This window comes from Dendropsophus ebraccatus, unplaced genomic scaffold (genome assembly GCF_027789765.1).
Source record: "Dendropsophus ebraccatus isolate aDenEbr1 unplaced genomic scaffold, aDenEbr1.pat pat_scaffold_1327_ctg1, whole genome shotgun sequence".
NCBI classification, from domain to species: Eukaryota; Metazoa; Chordata; class Amphibia; order Anura; family Hylidae; genus Dendropsophus; species Dendropsophus ebraccatus.
The window spans coordinates 1-16940 of record NW_027208747.1 but is presented as its reverse complement, the minus strand read 5'-3'; the positions used below and the strand labels follow the sequence as shown (position 1 = coordinate 16940).

The following is a 16940-nucleotide window of genomic DNA, read 5'->3' as shown; positions in this document are numbered from 1 at the left end:
GTCACAGACACAGGAAGATGCTGTGAATCCCAGCTTCTGCCGCACCAAAGCGCCGCACGTCACAGGGGAGCCGCGGGCCGCTGGTTCAGCGCGTTGTTAGGTGAGTTGTGTGTGTTTTTTTTTACTTTTTTTAATTTGTTTTCATAAAGCAAAGAGGAGGAAGGGGGAGAGGTGGATATCTATAAGGGGGCTGAGAGGGGACCATCTACAAGGGGCGGGGCTGAGAGGGGACCATCTATAAGGGGGGGGGGCTGAGAGGGGACCTTCTATAAGTGGGGGCTGAGAGGGGAACATCTATAAGGGAGGGGGGGCTGAGAGGGGACCATCTATAGGGGGGGGGGCTGAGAGGGGACCATCTATAAGGGAGGGGGCTAAGAGGGGACCATCTATAAGGGAGGGGGCTGAGAGGGGACCATCTATAAGGGGGGGGCTGAGAGGGGACCATCTATAAGGGGGGGGGCTGAGAGGGGACCATCTATAAGGGGGGGCTGAGAGGGGGCCATCTATAAGGGAGGGGGCTGAGAGGGGACCATCTATAAGGGGGGGGTTGAGAGGGGACCATCTATAAGGGGGGGGGCTGAGAGGGGACCATCTATAAGGGAGGGGGCTGAGAGGGGACCATCTATAAGGGAGGGGGCTGAGAGGGGACCATCTATAAGGGGGGGGCTGAGAGGGGGCCATCTATAAGGGGGGGCTGAGAGGGGACCATCTATAAGGGGGGCTGAGAGGGGACCATCTATAGGGGGGGCTGAGAGGGGGGCCATTTATAAGGGGGAGCTGAGAGGGGACCATCTATAAGGGGGGTAAGAGGGGACCATCTATAATGGGGTGTGAGAGGGGGCCATCTATAAGGAGGAGGGCTGAGAGGGGACCATCTATAAGGGGGGGTTGAGAGGGGACCAATCTATAAGGGAGGGGGCTGAGAGGGGGCCATCTATAAGGGAGGGGGCTGAGAGGGGACCATCTATAAGGGGGGGCTGAGAGGGGACCATCTATAAGGGGGGGGCTGAGAGGGGGCCACCTATAAGGGGGGCTGAGAGGGGACCATCTATAATGAGGGAGGGCTGAGAAGGGACCATCTATAAGGGGGGAGCTGAGAGGGGACCATCTATAAGGGGGGGTGAGAGGGGACCATCTATAAGGGAGGGGGAGAGGGGACCATCAATAAGGGGGGGGAAGGGGGGCATCTAGCATCTATAGGAGGGGGGGAGAGGGGGCTATCTATAAGGGCTGGCATCTATAAGGGGGAGAAGGGGGCTATCTATAAGGGGGGTAACATAGGGGGAGAGGGGGCATCTATAAGGAGGCTACATAGTAGGGGGCATATACTATAAGGGGGGAACACAGAGGGGGACCATCTATAAGGAGGATACATATAGGGGGGCATACACTATAAGGGGGTCACATAGAGTCAGCCTACCCAATAAATGAGGGCATAAAGGGGCCAATACAAATGTGCAGTGTGTAGAAAAATGAGGATGGTGTCAGTGTGAGGAGCCTAATATGTCTGCCTGGCAGATTCTGTGGATTTGTGGCTCGGAGAAGTTCTTATGATGGCCCAGGAGGGATAGAGAAGATGAAAAGGGAAAAACTCCAATCAGAGAAGACGCCCTCTGTGAGTCACCTGATGTAACTGCACTGTGATGTACTGTATATGGTGTACAGAACCTGCGTGGAGCTGCGTCCACCTCTATATGACTGGATGTGGTGATACGTGTACAGTGGATGTTATTCAGTAGCAGCGGTGGTGTTAGTCAGTATGTGTTGGTATTACTCAGTAGCAGCGGGGGGGTTGAGAGGGGACCATCTATAAGGGTGGGGTTGAGAGGGGACCATCTATAAGGGGGGGGCTGAGAGGGGCCATCTATAAGGGAGGGGGCTGAGAGGGGACCATCTATAAGGGGGAGCTGAGAGGGGGCCACCTATAAGGGGGGGCTGAGAGGGGACCATCTATAAGGGGGGGCTGAGAGGGGTCCATCTATAAGGGGGGGGCTGAGAGGGGACCATCTATAAGGGGGGGGCTGAGAGGGGGCCATCTATAAGGAAGGGGGCTGAGAGGGGACCATCTATAAGGGGGGGGGTTGAGAGGGGACCAACTATAAGGGGGGGCTGAGAGGGGGACCATCTATAAGGGGGGGCTGAGAGGGGGGCCATCTATAAGGGAGGGGGCTGAGAGGGGGCCATCTATAAGGGGAGGGGGCTGAGAGGGGACCATCTATAAGGGGGGGGTTGAGAGGGGACCAACTATAAGGGGGGGCTGAGAGGGGACCATCTATAAGGGAGGGGGCTGAGAGGGGACCGTCTATAAGGGAGGGGGCTGAGAGGGGGCCATCTATAAGGGGGGGGCTGAGAGGGGACCATCTATAAGGGGGGCTGAGAGGGGACAATCTATAGGGGGGGCTGAGAGGGGGGCCATCTATAAGGGGGAGCTGAGAGGGGACCATCTATAAGGGGGGGTAAGAGGGGACCATCTATAATGGGGTGTGAGAGGGGGCCATCTATAAGGAGGGGGGCTGAGAGGGGACCATCTATAAGGAAGGGGGCTGAGAGGGGGCCATCTATAAGGGAGGGGGCTGAGAGGGGACCATCTATAAGGGGGGCTGAGAGGGGGACCATCTATAAGGGGGGGCTGAGAGGGGGCCACCTATAAGGGGGGCTGAGAGGGGACCATCTAGAATGGGGGAGGGCTGAGAGGGGACCATCTATAAGGGGGGGGAGCTGAGAGGGGACCATCTATAAGGGGGGGTGAGAGGGGACCATCTATAAGGGGGGGAGAGGGGACCATCTATAAGGGAGGGGGAGAGGGGACCATCAATAAGGGGGGGGAAGGGGGGCATCTAGCATCTATAGGAGGGGGGGAGAGGGGGCTATCTATAAGGGCTGGCATCTATAAGGCGGGGGGAAGGGGGCTATCTATAAGGGGGGTAACATAGGGGAGAGGCTACATAGTAGGGGGCATATACTATAAGGGGGGAACACAGAGGGGGACCATCTATAAGGAGGATACATATAGGGGGGCATACACTATAAGGGGGTCACATAGAGTCAGCCTACCCAATAAATGAGGGCATAAAGGGGCCAATACAAATGTGCAGTGTGTAGAAAAATGAGGATGGTGTCAGTGTGAGGAGCCTAATATGTCTGCCTGGCAGATTCTGTGGATTTGTGGCTGGAGAAGTTCTTATGATGGCCCAGGAGGGATAGAGAAGATGAAAAGGGAAAAACTCCAATCAGAGAAGACGCCCTCTGTGAGTCACCTGATGTAACTGCACTGTGATGTACTGTATATGGTGTACAGAACCTGCGTGGAGCTGCGTCCACCTCTATATGACTGGATGTGGTGATACGTGTACAGTGGATGTTATTCAGTAGCAGCGGTGGTGTTAGTCAGTATGTGGTGGTATTACTCAGTAGCAGCGGGGGGGTTGAGAGGGGACCATCTATAAGGGGGGGGTTGAGAGGGGACCATCTATAAGGGGGGCCTGAGAGGGGGCCATCTATAAGGGAGGGGGCTGAGAGGGGACCATCTATAAGGGGGGGCTGAGAGGGGGCCACCTAGAAGGGGGGGGCTGAGAGGGGACCATCTATAAGGGGGGGGGCTGAGAGGGGACCATCTATAAGGGGGGGGGCTGAGAGGGGGCCATCTATAAGGAGGGGCTGAAAGGGGACCATCTATAAGGGGGGGGGGGTTGAGAGGGACAAACTATAAGGGGGGGCTGAGAGGGGACCATCTATAAGGGGGGGGCTGAGAGAGGGCCATCTATAAGGGGGGGGGGCTGAGAGGGGGCCATCTATAAGGAAGGGGGCTGAGAGGGGACCATCTATAAGGGGGGGGTTGAGAGGGACCAACTATAAGGGGGGGGCTGAGAGGGGACCATCTATAAGGGAGGGGGCTGAGAGGGGACCGTCTATAAGGGAGGGGGCTGAGAGGGGGCCATCTATAAGGGGGGGCTGAGAGGGGACCATCTATAAGGGGGGCTGAGAGGGGACAATCTATAGGGGGGGCTGAGAGGGGGGCCATCTATGAGGGGGAGCTGAGAGGGGACCATCTATAAGGGGGGGTAAGAGGGGACCATCTATAAGGGGGTGTGAGAGGGGGCCATCTATAAGGAGGGGGGCTGAGAGGGGACCATCTATAAGGAGGGGGCTGAGAGGGGACCATCTATAAGGGGGGGTTGAGAGGGGACCATCTATAAGGGGGGGCTGAGAGGGGGCCATCTATAAGGGAGGGGGCTGAGAGGGGGCCATCTATAAGGGAGGGGGCTGAGAGGGGACCATCTATAAGGGGGGGCTGAGAGGGGACCATCTATAAGGGGGGGGCTGAGAGGGGGCCACCTATAAGGGGGGCTGAGAGGGGACCATCTATAATGGGGGAGGGCTGAGAGGGGACCATCTATAAGGGGGGGAGCTGAGAGGGGACCATCTATAAGGGGGGGTGAGAGGGGACCATCTATAAGGGGGGGAGAGGGGACCATCTATAAGGGGGGGTGAGAGGGGACCATCTATAAGGGGGGGAGAGGGGACCATCTATAAGGGAGGGGGAGAGGGGACCATCAATAAGGGGGGGGAAGGGGGGCATCTAGCATCTATAGGAGGGGGGGAGAGGGGGCTATCTATAAGGGCTGGCATCTATAAGGCGGGGGGAAAGGGGGCTATCTATAAGGGGGGGTAACATAGGGGGAGAGGCTACATAGTAGGGGGGCATATACTATAAGGGGGGAACACAGAGGGGGACCATCTATAAGGAGGATACATATAGGGGGGCATACACTATAAGGGGGTCACATAGAGTCAGCCTACCCAATAAATGAGGGCATAAAGGGGCCAATACAAATGTGCAGTGTGTAGAAAAATGAGGATGGTGTCAGTGTGAGGAGCCTAATATGTCTGCCTGGCAGATTCTGTGGATTTGTGGCTCGGAGAAGTTCTTATGATGGCCCAGGAGGGATAGAGAAGAAGATGAAAAGGGAAAAACTCCAATCAGAGAAGACGCCCTCTGTGAGTCACCTGATGTAACTGCACTGTGATGTACTGTATATGGTGTACAGAAACTGCGTGGAGCTGCGTCCACCTCTACATGACTGGATGCGGTGATACGTGTACAGTGGATGTTATTCAGTAGCAGCGGTGGTGTTAGTCAGTATGTGGTGGTATTACTCAGTAGCAGCGGTGGTGTTAGTATGAGGTGGTAATAGTCAGTAGCAGCGGTGGTGTTAGTCAGTATGTGGTGGTGTTAGTAGCAGTGTTGGTGTTAGTCAGTATGTGGTGGTGTTAGTAGCAGCGTTGGTGTTAGTCAGTATGTGGTGGAATTATTTGTTACTTGCTATCTGGTACTGTGTGTTTTATTGGTCTCAGTATACTGGATTTGGTCTGTAACAATATGGTGGTAATTGTAGTGGTTGTGGTGTGGCGGTAATATTTCCTTCCTATATACTGGTAATATTAGTATTGGTCTTAGTGTACAGGATTTGGTCAGTAACAGTATGGTGGTAACATGTACTGTATGGTGATAATATTTTCTCTTCCTATATGCTGGTGTTATTGGTAATATCTGTCTTGGTGTGTGTATGTGTGTATATAAATACCAATAGCATCACTTGGTCGTGAAAGGAGGGGGGCGGGCCCAAGTTGACCTCTCGCACCAGGGCCCAGGAGACATTAGCTACGCCCCTGCCTCAGGACAATACTACATAACCTCTGTTTGTCGAAGAAAGTAGCTGTTTTATTTATCCTGGAAAAAACCACTTAACATGTGTGGAGCTCAGGGAGCAGTGTGGCAAAATAAGGAGATGCTTCTAAAAGCTCAGACTTTAGAGGAGTAATCCAGAATTAGAAAACCAAAGCTGCTTTACTCCAGGAACAGTGCCACCCGTCATTGGTTACTGTGTGGTTCTGCAGCTTGTTTCACTGATGTAAATGGAGATGTGTTGTATGCCATATATAACCTGTGGACAAGAGTGGTGCTGTTTTTGGAGGAAAAAATATGCTTTTTTTTTCTTCTAATACTGGATAATCACCTTAAAAACACTCCCAAAATCATAACAATAGCTTCCATTATCCTGAAGGAAAGTAGGATAAAGTGTGAGCTGAATCCACTTGGCCTGCAGCACTTGCTGCAACCTGTGTGCAGAAACAGTGGGAGATGTACTAGTAGTGTAAAGGGAGGTTGGACTTCTGCTTATGTTACCTTATTAGGGTATATGCACACAGAGTAATTCTCGTGGAAAATTCCGTGCGGAATCCGGTTTGCCCTGTGCACTCCCACTTCCCTCTCCCCCAGCTCCATAGACTCCATTCTATGGTCGGGCGGATTATACTGTCTGCTCAAAGAAATGACATGGAATGGAGAATGGAGTCTATGGAGCCGACGGAGAGGGAAGCGGGAGTGCACGGGGACGAGCGGCGACGGCACTTAGTTTTCCGCTAGAATTACTCCGTTTTTTTTAGATTAGAAAAAGATTGAGAAGATGAGGACTTGCTTGTGTAATCGCTTCTGGGCTTAATCAGATTGTTTCTTGACTTAACAAATCAGCAATTTAATTCCTCTAATGCCGTGGTTGATGTTGACCTTAGTACCCACATGGTTTTACTGAAAAACGATAGCTATCACAAAAAAACTCACTCCCTCTATATATTTGTATATACATACAACACAGCAATAATAATAATAATAATAATAATTTTTATTTATATAGCGCCAACAGATTCCGCAGCACTTTACAATTCTGGGGCACATGCATAGACATAAATCAGACATTACAGAGAACTACATATAATTATCCATACATGAGGAGTGAGGGCCCTGCTCGCATGCATGAGCTTACAGACTATTAGGAGGGGGGTTGAGACAAAATGGCAGAGGGGCAAAGTCCTTCCTTTTTAGCATCGTCCGGCCATCTTTATAAATAAACCAGTCACCAACCAATGCCTGCCTGCTACAGGTCTAAGTGCTTAAATGCCTGGCGTATGTATTGGAGGGGGGGGATTTAGGAAACCTGGTAAGCCTGGTTGAACATATTTGTTTTGCAGGCACGTTTGAAGCTTTGGGTATTGGAGGTAAATCTAACAGTCGTGGGTAATGCATTCCATAGAACTGGTGCAGCTCACGTTAAGTCCTGGAGACGGAAGTGAAAGGTGCGGATTAAGGTGGTTGTTAGCCTTAAGTTGTTAGAGGAGCGCAAGGCACGGGTAGGGCGGTAGACAGATATGAGGAAGGAGATGTAGGGAGGTGCAGCACTGTGGAGAACCTTGTGGGTGAGCAGGAGGACTTTGTATTGTATCCTGTGTTTTAATAAGGAGACAATGTAGTGACTGGCACAGGTGGGAGGCATCGGTATAGCGGCTGTACATGGAGATAAGCCTGGCCGCTGTATTGAGAATGGACTGGAGAGAGGAGAGTTTAGAGGAAGGAAGGCCGATTAGTAAGGAATTGCAGTAGTCTAGACGGGAATGAATCAGAGCGACAATGAGAGTTTTAGCAGATTCGACAGTAAGGAAGGGACAGATTTAGAGATGTTTTTATGATGCAGGTTGACAGGAACGTGAAAGTGACTGAATAAGGGAAATGAAGGACAGATAAGAGTCAAGCATAACCCCAAGGAAGCGGCCTTGTTGTCTAAGGGTTTGGTTTGCACCACATACAGATATGGAGGTCAGGTGGAGGGCGGTTAGCAGAGGGAGGGAATAGAAGCAGCTCAAGATTAAGTTTTAGGAATAGGGACTTTTTCCCTCATACAATGTTTTATTTCTGTTATCTAATCATTATACCTCTGAAAACTAAGAATAAACAGTCGCCAAAAAGTTACATGCACCCAAAATGCTACCAACGAAGAACTACAAGCAAAAAAAGCCAGCTGATGGGAAAAACAAAATGCAATGGGTCTTAGAAAATGGCTACACAAAAAAAAACAATAATTTCATTGTGCAAATATGGTAAAACATAACAAAAACTATATACAATTGGTATTTCCCATAAATGTAAAGCTCTTATGCTGTGTTTACACAGAGAGATTTATCTGACAGATTTTGGAAGCCAAAGTCACAACAGACTATAAACAGAAAACAGGTCATAAAGGAAAGAATGAGAAATCTTGTGTTTTCAAATCCATTCCTGGCTTTGGCTTCCAAAATCTGTCAGATAAATCTCTCTGTGTAAACGCACCATAAGACCTATTATTTACACTCCAAATAAACATTACCATAAAAATTCTTCAAAAACATTGGTGGAAAAACTACAATTTGGTCCACAGAATAAAGCAGTGTCACATATTTAAGAAAGTTATGACTGCTTAAGCACAGAAAAATAAAGCATTGTATTCCTTAAGGCTAAAATTCTTATGTCACACGGAGGATAAAATGCATTAAACACCCAAATAATGTGCTATATAACAATTATATGAAATCTACCATAAAAAAAAAGTTACATCGGTTTTTCCATATGTAATGTGACTGTTAGGAATTACGCCTTACTGTACCATCTACTTATCATTTTAGAGTTTGGAGACAGAGCCTTCAGCGGAATTAACATACGTATTAATACTACCAGGCTCATTCAAAGAGTGAAAGTATCTATACATTTTCCTAATTTCAGCAAGCTGAAACATGCTACAAGTATATAGAATATCTGCATTGCTAGGTTGAACAAAACAATATAGCAAATGATTTTTCCATAAGGCAGACATTTAAAAACATTTTTTAATTTCAGGTTAAGTGAAGCATTATCTAAGACACTTCTTACAGTGGTTATCCCCACATTAAGTAAAGATGGACTTGTGCTGGACTTGTCAGTATATAAATGCCAGCCTAAGGAAGTATTGGTCATAGAGGTACTTGTCTCACTTACAGTGTGAGCTGTTACAGTAGAGCTCACCGCTTCACCAGGGGTTGTCCTACGATGTAATGAACTGTCAGGAGATGGTGATGAATGATGCGTAGTAATCCCCCATACTAATGGTTGAGTAGGGGCATACCAGTTCTTCAGTTTTTAATACAGGTATTCCTTCTAGGGTTGAAGGACTTTGACACACAAGGGAGGTAGAGTTGTACACCTTCTCCTTATTCTGTACAAGCCACATCTTGAAATATTGAAGTCTGCAATCACACACCAGGGATTACCTTCAAGATGGACTCTTTTAAAGTGTTGGTACCAACTTGAAAATGTTTCCTGGCAGGCTCATTATGTTGCTGTTATTTAAATAACTATTTCAAGATTTTTAGAGATTTTAAAGAAATTCTCTGAGACACCATCAAATTTATTATTGTGCAAGGAAATAACTTGAAGACTTGGTAGATCCTGGAAGGGTTCTTCAAGAAGGGCGCTAAAGTTATTTGTATGCAAATACAGTTCCACAAGTCTGTGCAAACCACTGAATGTATTTGATGGAAGACTGTGAAGATTTCGGTTTTTGGTTAGGATAAGGCTCTCCAGATTCGTTAAATTGGTGAAGATAAAATTTGGGAGTGTTGAAAGGGATGTGTTATAGAGCCACAGTGACTTGAGATAGTCCATCTTACCAAAAAGTGTATTAGGAAATTTAGTAAATGGATTTTCATAAAGCGTCAAGGCTTCCAATCTATTAACATAAAGAAATAATCCATCAGCCAGTGTCTGTAGACAATTTTTATGCAAGGTCAATTCTCGTAGTTTGGGGACATGATAAAAGGCGTCTTTGTCAATACTTTGATTACATTAGAGTGAAGGTTAAGCTTAACTAATTCAGTGAGGTTCTGAAACATTAAGGGTATTATCGCTGTCAGAAGGTTTTCATAGAGTAGTAAAGTTGTTAATTCATGAAGAGAGCTAAAAATGTCTTTGGGCAAACTGGACAGCTTATTTCTAGATAAATTTAAATTTTTGAGATTTACTTGATGGGTGAATATATCATGTGACAAGGATTTGAGCAGATTCCTGTTTAAAGAAAGTTCTGATAGATTTCTTAAGTTCTGAAATATATGTGGATCAAGGTACGACAATACGTTTCTATCCAAAAACAACTGTTCCAGATTAATTAACATATCGAATACTCCAGTAGGTAGAGACTGCAAAGCATTGTTTGAAAGCTTAAGAGATTTTACAGCGGAAAGTCATGAAAAGCTCCAGGTGTTACTGTAGAGAGCAGGTTGCTTTCCAAAGAGAGCCGTAAAGTAATTGGCATTTGCTGAAAACTGTCATCCGTCACTTCCACAGCTTGAGAGTCAGTTATACGTACAATGTAAAATTGTGAGGAATGGCTATTTTGGCGATGTCTGTAATGGATTTGTCTTTACAGTAAAGTAAATCTTTCTTTGAGCAGTCACATTTAACAGGACAAAAAGCTTCGGCAACTAAAAACCTTGCCATGACAAGCAGTAAAATAATCATCATCATCATCATCATCATCATCATCATCAGTGAACCTAAAAATAACGATGAGAGAATAAAGTAGTGTTCTGCTCTAAACAAGCAAACAATCATTGAATTAAAGCTAATTCATAATGGAATCAATGCATATTATTATGTAATAATATCATTCTTACCTGAGCTTTTTACTACTCTAGAGTTTTAAGAAAGCAGAAGTTAAAAGAAAAAAGGGTAGGACGGAGTTTATACAGAGACCTACGGAATGCATCCTGCAGATAACAGTGACGCTGTCATCATTCTGAAAGGAAACCTAAAAAACGCACATAAGCCTACTTCACTTTATCAGGAAAACTATAGGCTGTATACATTGCCCCCTTATGAGACTAATTAAACTAATAGATGTGTGTGTGTGTGTGTGTGTGTGTGTGTATGTGTTGTATCTATATCATAAAAATCAAAGTCTGTCTGTCTGTCTGTCTGTCCTTCTGTCTGTCTGTCTGTCCTCTATAGACTTCCAAACGCCTGAACCGTTTGACCCCAAATTTGGCACACAGATACATTGGGTACCCAGGAAGGTTATTGCGAAGGTACCGTCCCCGCCAGATGTACAGGGGAGAGGGGGGGGAAAGAGAGGCGCCCCATAGGAGATGAATGGGAAATCTCCTCACTGCAAACACAGGTGATATAATTGCTGCGCAGACACGGCAGTTGGAGCCTTAGCAACCAATAGATTACTGCTTTCATTTCACAGGGAGCCAAGGTTGTAGGGAAGCTGCCTCACAACATCCACAGTAATAACTGGTAGGCCCCCTACTCCATCTATACAGTACAGGTATACTGGGCCCCCTACTCCATCTATACGTACATGTATACAGGACCCCTACTCCATCTATACAGTACAGGTATACACAGGACCCCCTACTCCATCTATACATTACAGGTATACAGGACCCCCTACTTCCATCTATACAGTACAGGTATACAGGACCCCCTACTCCATCTATACAGTACATGTATATACAGGACCCCTACTCCATCTTATACAGTACAGGTATACTGGGCCCCCTACTCCCATCTATACAGTACATGTATATACAGGACCCCCTACTCCATCTATACAGTACTATATATAACAGGGCCACTACTCCCTCTATCAGTACATATATATACAGGGCCCCCTACTCCATCTATACATACATGTATATACAGGGCCCACTACTCCATCTATACAGTACATTTATAATACAGGGCACAACAGGTATCCAAACTGTGACTGGGTAACACTGCTACACCAGACCAGACCAATACCGCCATACTGTGACTGGATAACACTGCCAGACCTGACCAATACCGCCATACTGTGACTGGATAACACTGCATACCAGACCTGACCAATACCGCCATACTAACACCTCCATACCAGACCTTACCAATACCGCCATACCGTGACTGGATAACACCGCCACACCAGACCTGACCAATACCGCCATACTGTGACTGGATACACTGCCCACCAGACCTGACCAATCCGCCATACTGTGACTGGATAACATTGCTTGGTCTTACACCCACAAAGGGCCAACAGCCAAACAACCGGGATGCCCCGACTAACTAATAAAACGTAACTTTTAATGTATTAATATGAAAAATATAATCGGTGAGAAAATGTGAATTAAAAACACTACTCCACAGTCAAAACTATATGTATACAAATCCACTGACAGTGGTACCTAGTTATGTCTATGTTGGCTGCAGTCCGCCAAGATCAATGTGACCGTGGTAGTAGCACTTTAAATCTGATTCACCGCCTCCACAACTAGTTTCGCTCCTAAACGGAGCGTCTTCAGGTGTAGGGCTAATGGCCATTAGCCCTACACCTGAAGACAGCTCCGTTTAGGAGCGAACTAGTTGTGGAGGCGGGTGATCAGATTTTAAAGTGCTACTACCACGGTCCATTGATCTTGTTGGACTGCAGCCACATAGACACTAACTGTACCACTGTCAGTGGATGTGTATACATATAGTTTTGACTGTGGAGTAGTAGTGTTTTTTAATTCACTTTCTCACCTGATTATTATTTTTTCATTATTAATACATTAAAAGTTACGTTTTATTAGTTATCTGGGTCATCCCGGGTTGTTTGGGCTGTTGCCCTTTGTGGGTGTAAGCCAAGTTGGAGTAGCCGGGTATCCCCGTTTTGTAAGGCACTAATTTAGTTTGAGTTGTTTTTGGATAACATTGCCACACCAGACCTGACCATACCGCCATACTGGCCTGGATAACACTGCCAGACCTGACCAATACCGCCATACTGTGACTGGATAACACTGTCATACCAGACCTGACCAATACCGCCATACTGTGACTGGATACACTGTCATATAAGACCTGACCAATACCGCCATACTGTGAATGGATAACACCGCCCACCGACCTGACCAATACCGCCATACTGTGCTGGATAACACTGTCTACCAGACCTGACCAATACCGCCATACTGTACTGGATAACACTGCCATACCTGAACTGCATACCGCCATACTGTGACTGGATAACACCTCCATACCAGACCTGACCATACCGCCATACTGTGACTGGATAACACTGCACACCAGACCTGACCAATACCGCCATACTGTGACTGGATAACACTGCCAACCAGACCTGACCAATACCGCCATACTGTGACTGGATAACACTGTCATACCAGACCTGACCAATACCGCCATACTGTGACTGGATAACACTGTCATATAAGACCTGATCAATACCGCCATACTGTGACTGGATAACACCGCCATACCAGACCTGACCAATACCGCCATACTGTGCTGGATAACACTGTCATACCAGACCTGACCAATACCGCCATAACTGTGACTGGATAACACTGCCATACCAGACCTGACCAATACCAGCCATACTGTGCTGGATAACACTGTCATACCAGACCTGACCAATACCGCCATACTGTGACTGGATAACACTGCCATACCAGACCTGACCAATACCGGCAAACTGTGACTGGGTAACACCGCCACACCAGTCCTGACCAATACCACCATACTGTGACTGGATAACACCATCATATCAGACCTGACCAATTACTGCCATACTGTGACTGGATAAACACCGCTATACCAGACCTGACCAATACCACCATACCGTGACTGGATAACACCGCCACACCAGACCTGACCAATACCGCCATACTGTGACTGGATAACACCCCATACCAGACATGACCAATACCGACACACTGTGACTGAATAACACTGCCATACGGGTAAATACAACCCTGCAGGTATACAGGACACTACAGGTATACAGGACCCCAAAACTATACACTACAAGTGCACGGGACCTCCACAAAACTATATACTACAGGTATACAGGACCCCAAACTTTACACTACAGGTATACAGGACCCCAAAACTATATACTACAGGTATACAGGACCTCCACCAACTATATACTTCAGGTATACAGGACCTCCACCAACTATATACTACAGGTATACAGGACCCCAAACTATACACTACAGGTATACAGGACCCCAAAACTATACACTACAGGTATACAGGAACTCCACCAACTATATACTACAGGTATATAGGACCCCAAACTATACACTACAGGTATACAGGACCTCAAACCATACACTACAGGTATACAGGACCTACACCACTCTATAATACAGGTATACAGCACCTTCACCAACTCTATACTACAAGTATACAGGACCCCAATATACTACAGGTATACAGGAACTCCACCAGCTATATACTACAGGTATATAGGACCCCAAACTATACACTACAGGTATACAGGACCTCCACCAACTCTATACTATAGTTATACAGGACCCTCAAACTATTTACTACAGGTATACAGGACCCCCGAACTATATACTACAGGTATACAAGACCTCCACCAATTATACACTACAGGTATCCAGGACCCTCAAACTATAAACTACAGGTATACAAGACCTCCACCAACTATACATTACAGGTATACAGCACCAACTATATACTACAGGTATACAGGACCCCCAACTATACAGTACAGGTATACAGGACCTTCACCAACTGTACACTGCAGGTATACAGGACCTCCCTCAACTATACACTATAGGTATACAGCCCCCCCAACTATGCACTACAGATATGCGAGACCCCTAAAAACTATACATTGTGGGTATACAGAACCCTCAAACTATTCACTACAGGTATACACTAATTCCACTGATTAACTCAGATGAAACAATACCTTTAGCTTGGCCTCCTGGGCACCTTAGAACAAATCTAATTAACACACTGACACTATTATACCGGGCAGCGCCGGGTACATTTTCTAGTATATATATATATATATATATCTATATATATATAATATATATATATATAAACCTCCCAAGAAAACCACTTCTTTGAGAAGATGCCTCTGACCAATTTTTTTTTTTCTGTTAATGATTTTTTCCCCCATTATTTTTCTACGGACAAAACGAGCCCCTGATCTGACCCCTGACCGATTTTTTTGTGCAGACTTACATGCCGAAAATCACTAGCCGACAACGCTGACAGGCACCATGATGAAGGAGTAGGGAACAGCGCATGAGCAGGACGATGAATGCCGGAAGCCGAAGAAGGAGTAGTGGCTAAGATGGGATAAGGAAGAAGGCCACAAGCACAACGCGATCACCAGCTTCTCACAGCATTCAGAGCCAGTAAGAGGTTAATAAGAGAAACCAGGGATGTCGTGAGGATGCTATTATAGGCACCAGGGATGTTACGGGATGCCTTATTGGGGACTAGGGATGTCAGGGGGTGCCATCCTGGGGAACAGGGATGTCAGGGGTGCCATGATTGGGACCAGGGATGTCAGTGGGTGCCATCTGGGGATCAGGGATGTCAGAGGGTGCCATGATGAGCCTCAGGGATGTCATGAGATGCCATTATAGGACCAGGGATGTCAGGGGGTGCCATGATGGGGATAGGGATGTCAGGGGGTGCCATCTTGGGATCAGGGATGTCAGGGGCGCCATGATGGGGACGAGAGATGTCAGGGGTGCCATTTTGGGGACCAGGGATGTCAGGGGGGTGCCATGATGGGGAGCAGGAATGTCAGGGTGCCATGTAGCCAGGATGAGACAATATTCCGATGTGGAGCATGCTCTTATCAAAACCTCAGTGTGGCCCATTGTACTGTACTGTAGCACAACAGGTCCTTCAAAGAGCTTCCTGTGCTGCCTGTGAACGTGCTGTACCAGCAGGGAATTTGCTGAATTGGTTCGTTTTCTCTGTCAACAGTTTTACGGTGACCAAAGACCTGCTTGCTGTAATACAGTACATCACTCTACCAGAGAACTGCTGAATTTAACTGTTGGAGATAAAATACCATCCAATTTTGCTGGAGAACTGGCATGGTTAGAATCATGATATAGGTGTGACGCTGGGACTTTTAGCATCTACTGTAATACTACTAAACTCTTGCTTTTTCGTGTCAACAGTTTATGGTAACCAAAAACCTGCTGCTGTAATACACTACTCTACCAGAGAACCTGCTGAATTGAACTGTTGGAGCTCAATACTATTCAATATTGCTGGAGAACAACTGCATGGTAGCATCATGGGACTTTCAGTACTTTACTGCTAAGTTTAGGTTAAGTACTGAAAGTGTCAACAGTTTACGATGACCAAACAAAAACCTGCATGTGTAATGTACTCCCACTAGAGAACCTGCTGCAATGTCTGAAAATCAGGAAGACTAGGGAAGCATCATGGTGTACTGAACGGTGTAAAGAAAGGGCATTGGATACATTTGGAATAGTGAAAGGAGGGAGGGACATACAAACTCAACAGTTTGAAATTTGCCTTTTAGGTTTATAACAAAGTCGAACAAGAACATCAGCTATGGAGAGTTCAAGCATCAAAAGAAAATTGTCCATTAAACCCTGCATGACAGAATTGCCATGATAAAAAGGGTAAGAAGGAAGTCACAAAGGAAACAAGAGTTTAAAGTGTAGTAAAAAAACAAATTCTCAAGCTACCTTACTGGCAAAGAACTGTTTCTAAAAAAGCCATGAAGAAAATGAAATTTAAAATGAAATGACGGTGGCAGCCATACGAAAAGGTGACAAGGCAGTATTGGAATGGTTCCAGCATGCACACAGATATTTTTCCTGTAAAGGATACCTGTCACCCCACCATGCCAGCGTGACAGGCTCCCGATCCCCGCGTTAGAGCACTCTATACTTACCTAATTCGCGCCGGTCCCGCTTCCTGATGCGTTGGGTCATGGAGATTTCAGCTCCCAAAGCCCGGCGTGGCGCATCTCAACGGAACGTCCGATGCCCATAGGGAATGACGGAGCATCGGACTCCCCATTTCATTTCTCTATGGGCATCGGACTATCTGCTGTGTGCGCGCGCCGGCTTCGGAGCTGAAATCTCTGGTGACACTGACCCATCAGGAAGCGGGACCCCCGCGCGATTAGGTGAGTATAGGGGGATCTAGCAGGGGGTCAGGAGCCTGTCACCCTGGCACGGGGGGTGACAGGTCCTCTTAAGTGGCCCAAATGCTGCAAGAGAAGGCTTTA

General features: G+C 46.8%; 1 pseudogene; it reads right to left on the bottom strand.

Moving 5' to 3' along the window:
* Nucleotides 1-8551: 8551 nt before the first annotated feature.
* On the bottom strand, nucleotides 8552-10366 carry LOC138775092 (platelet glycoprotein V-like; annotated as a pseudogene).
* Between the last annotated feature and the right edge of the window lie 6574 nt (nucleotides 10367-16940).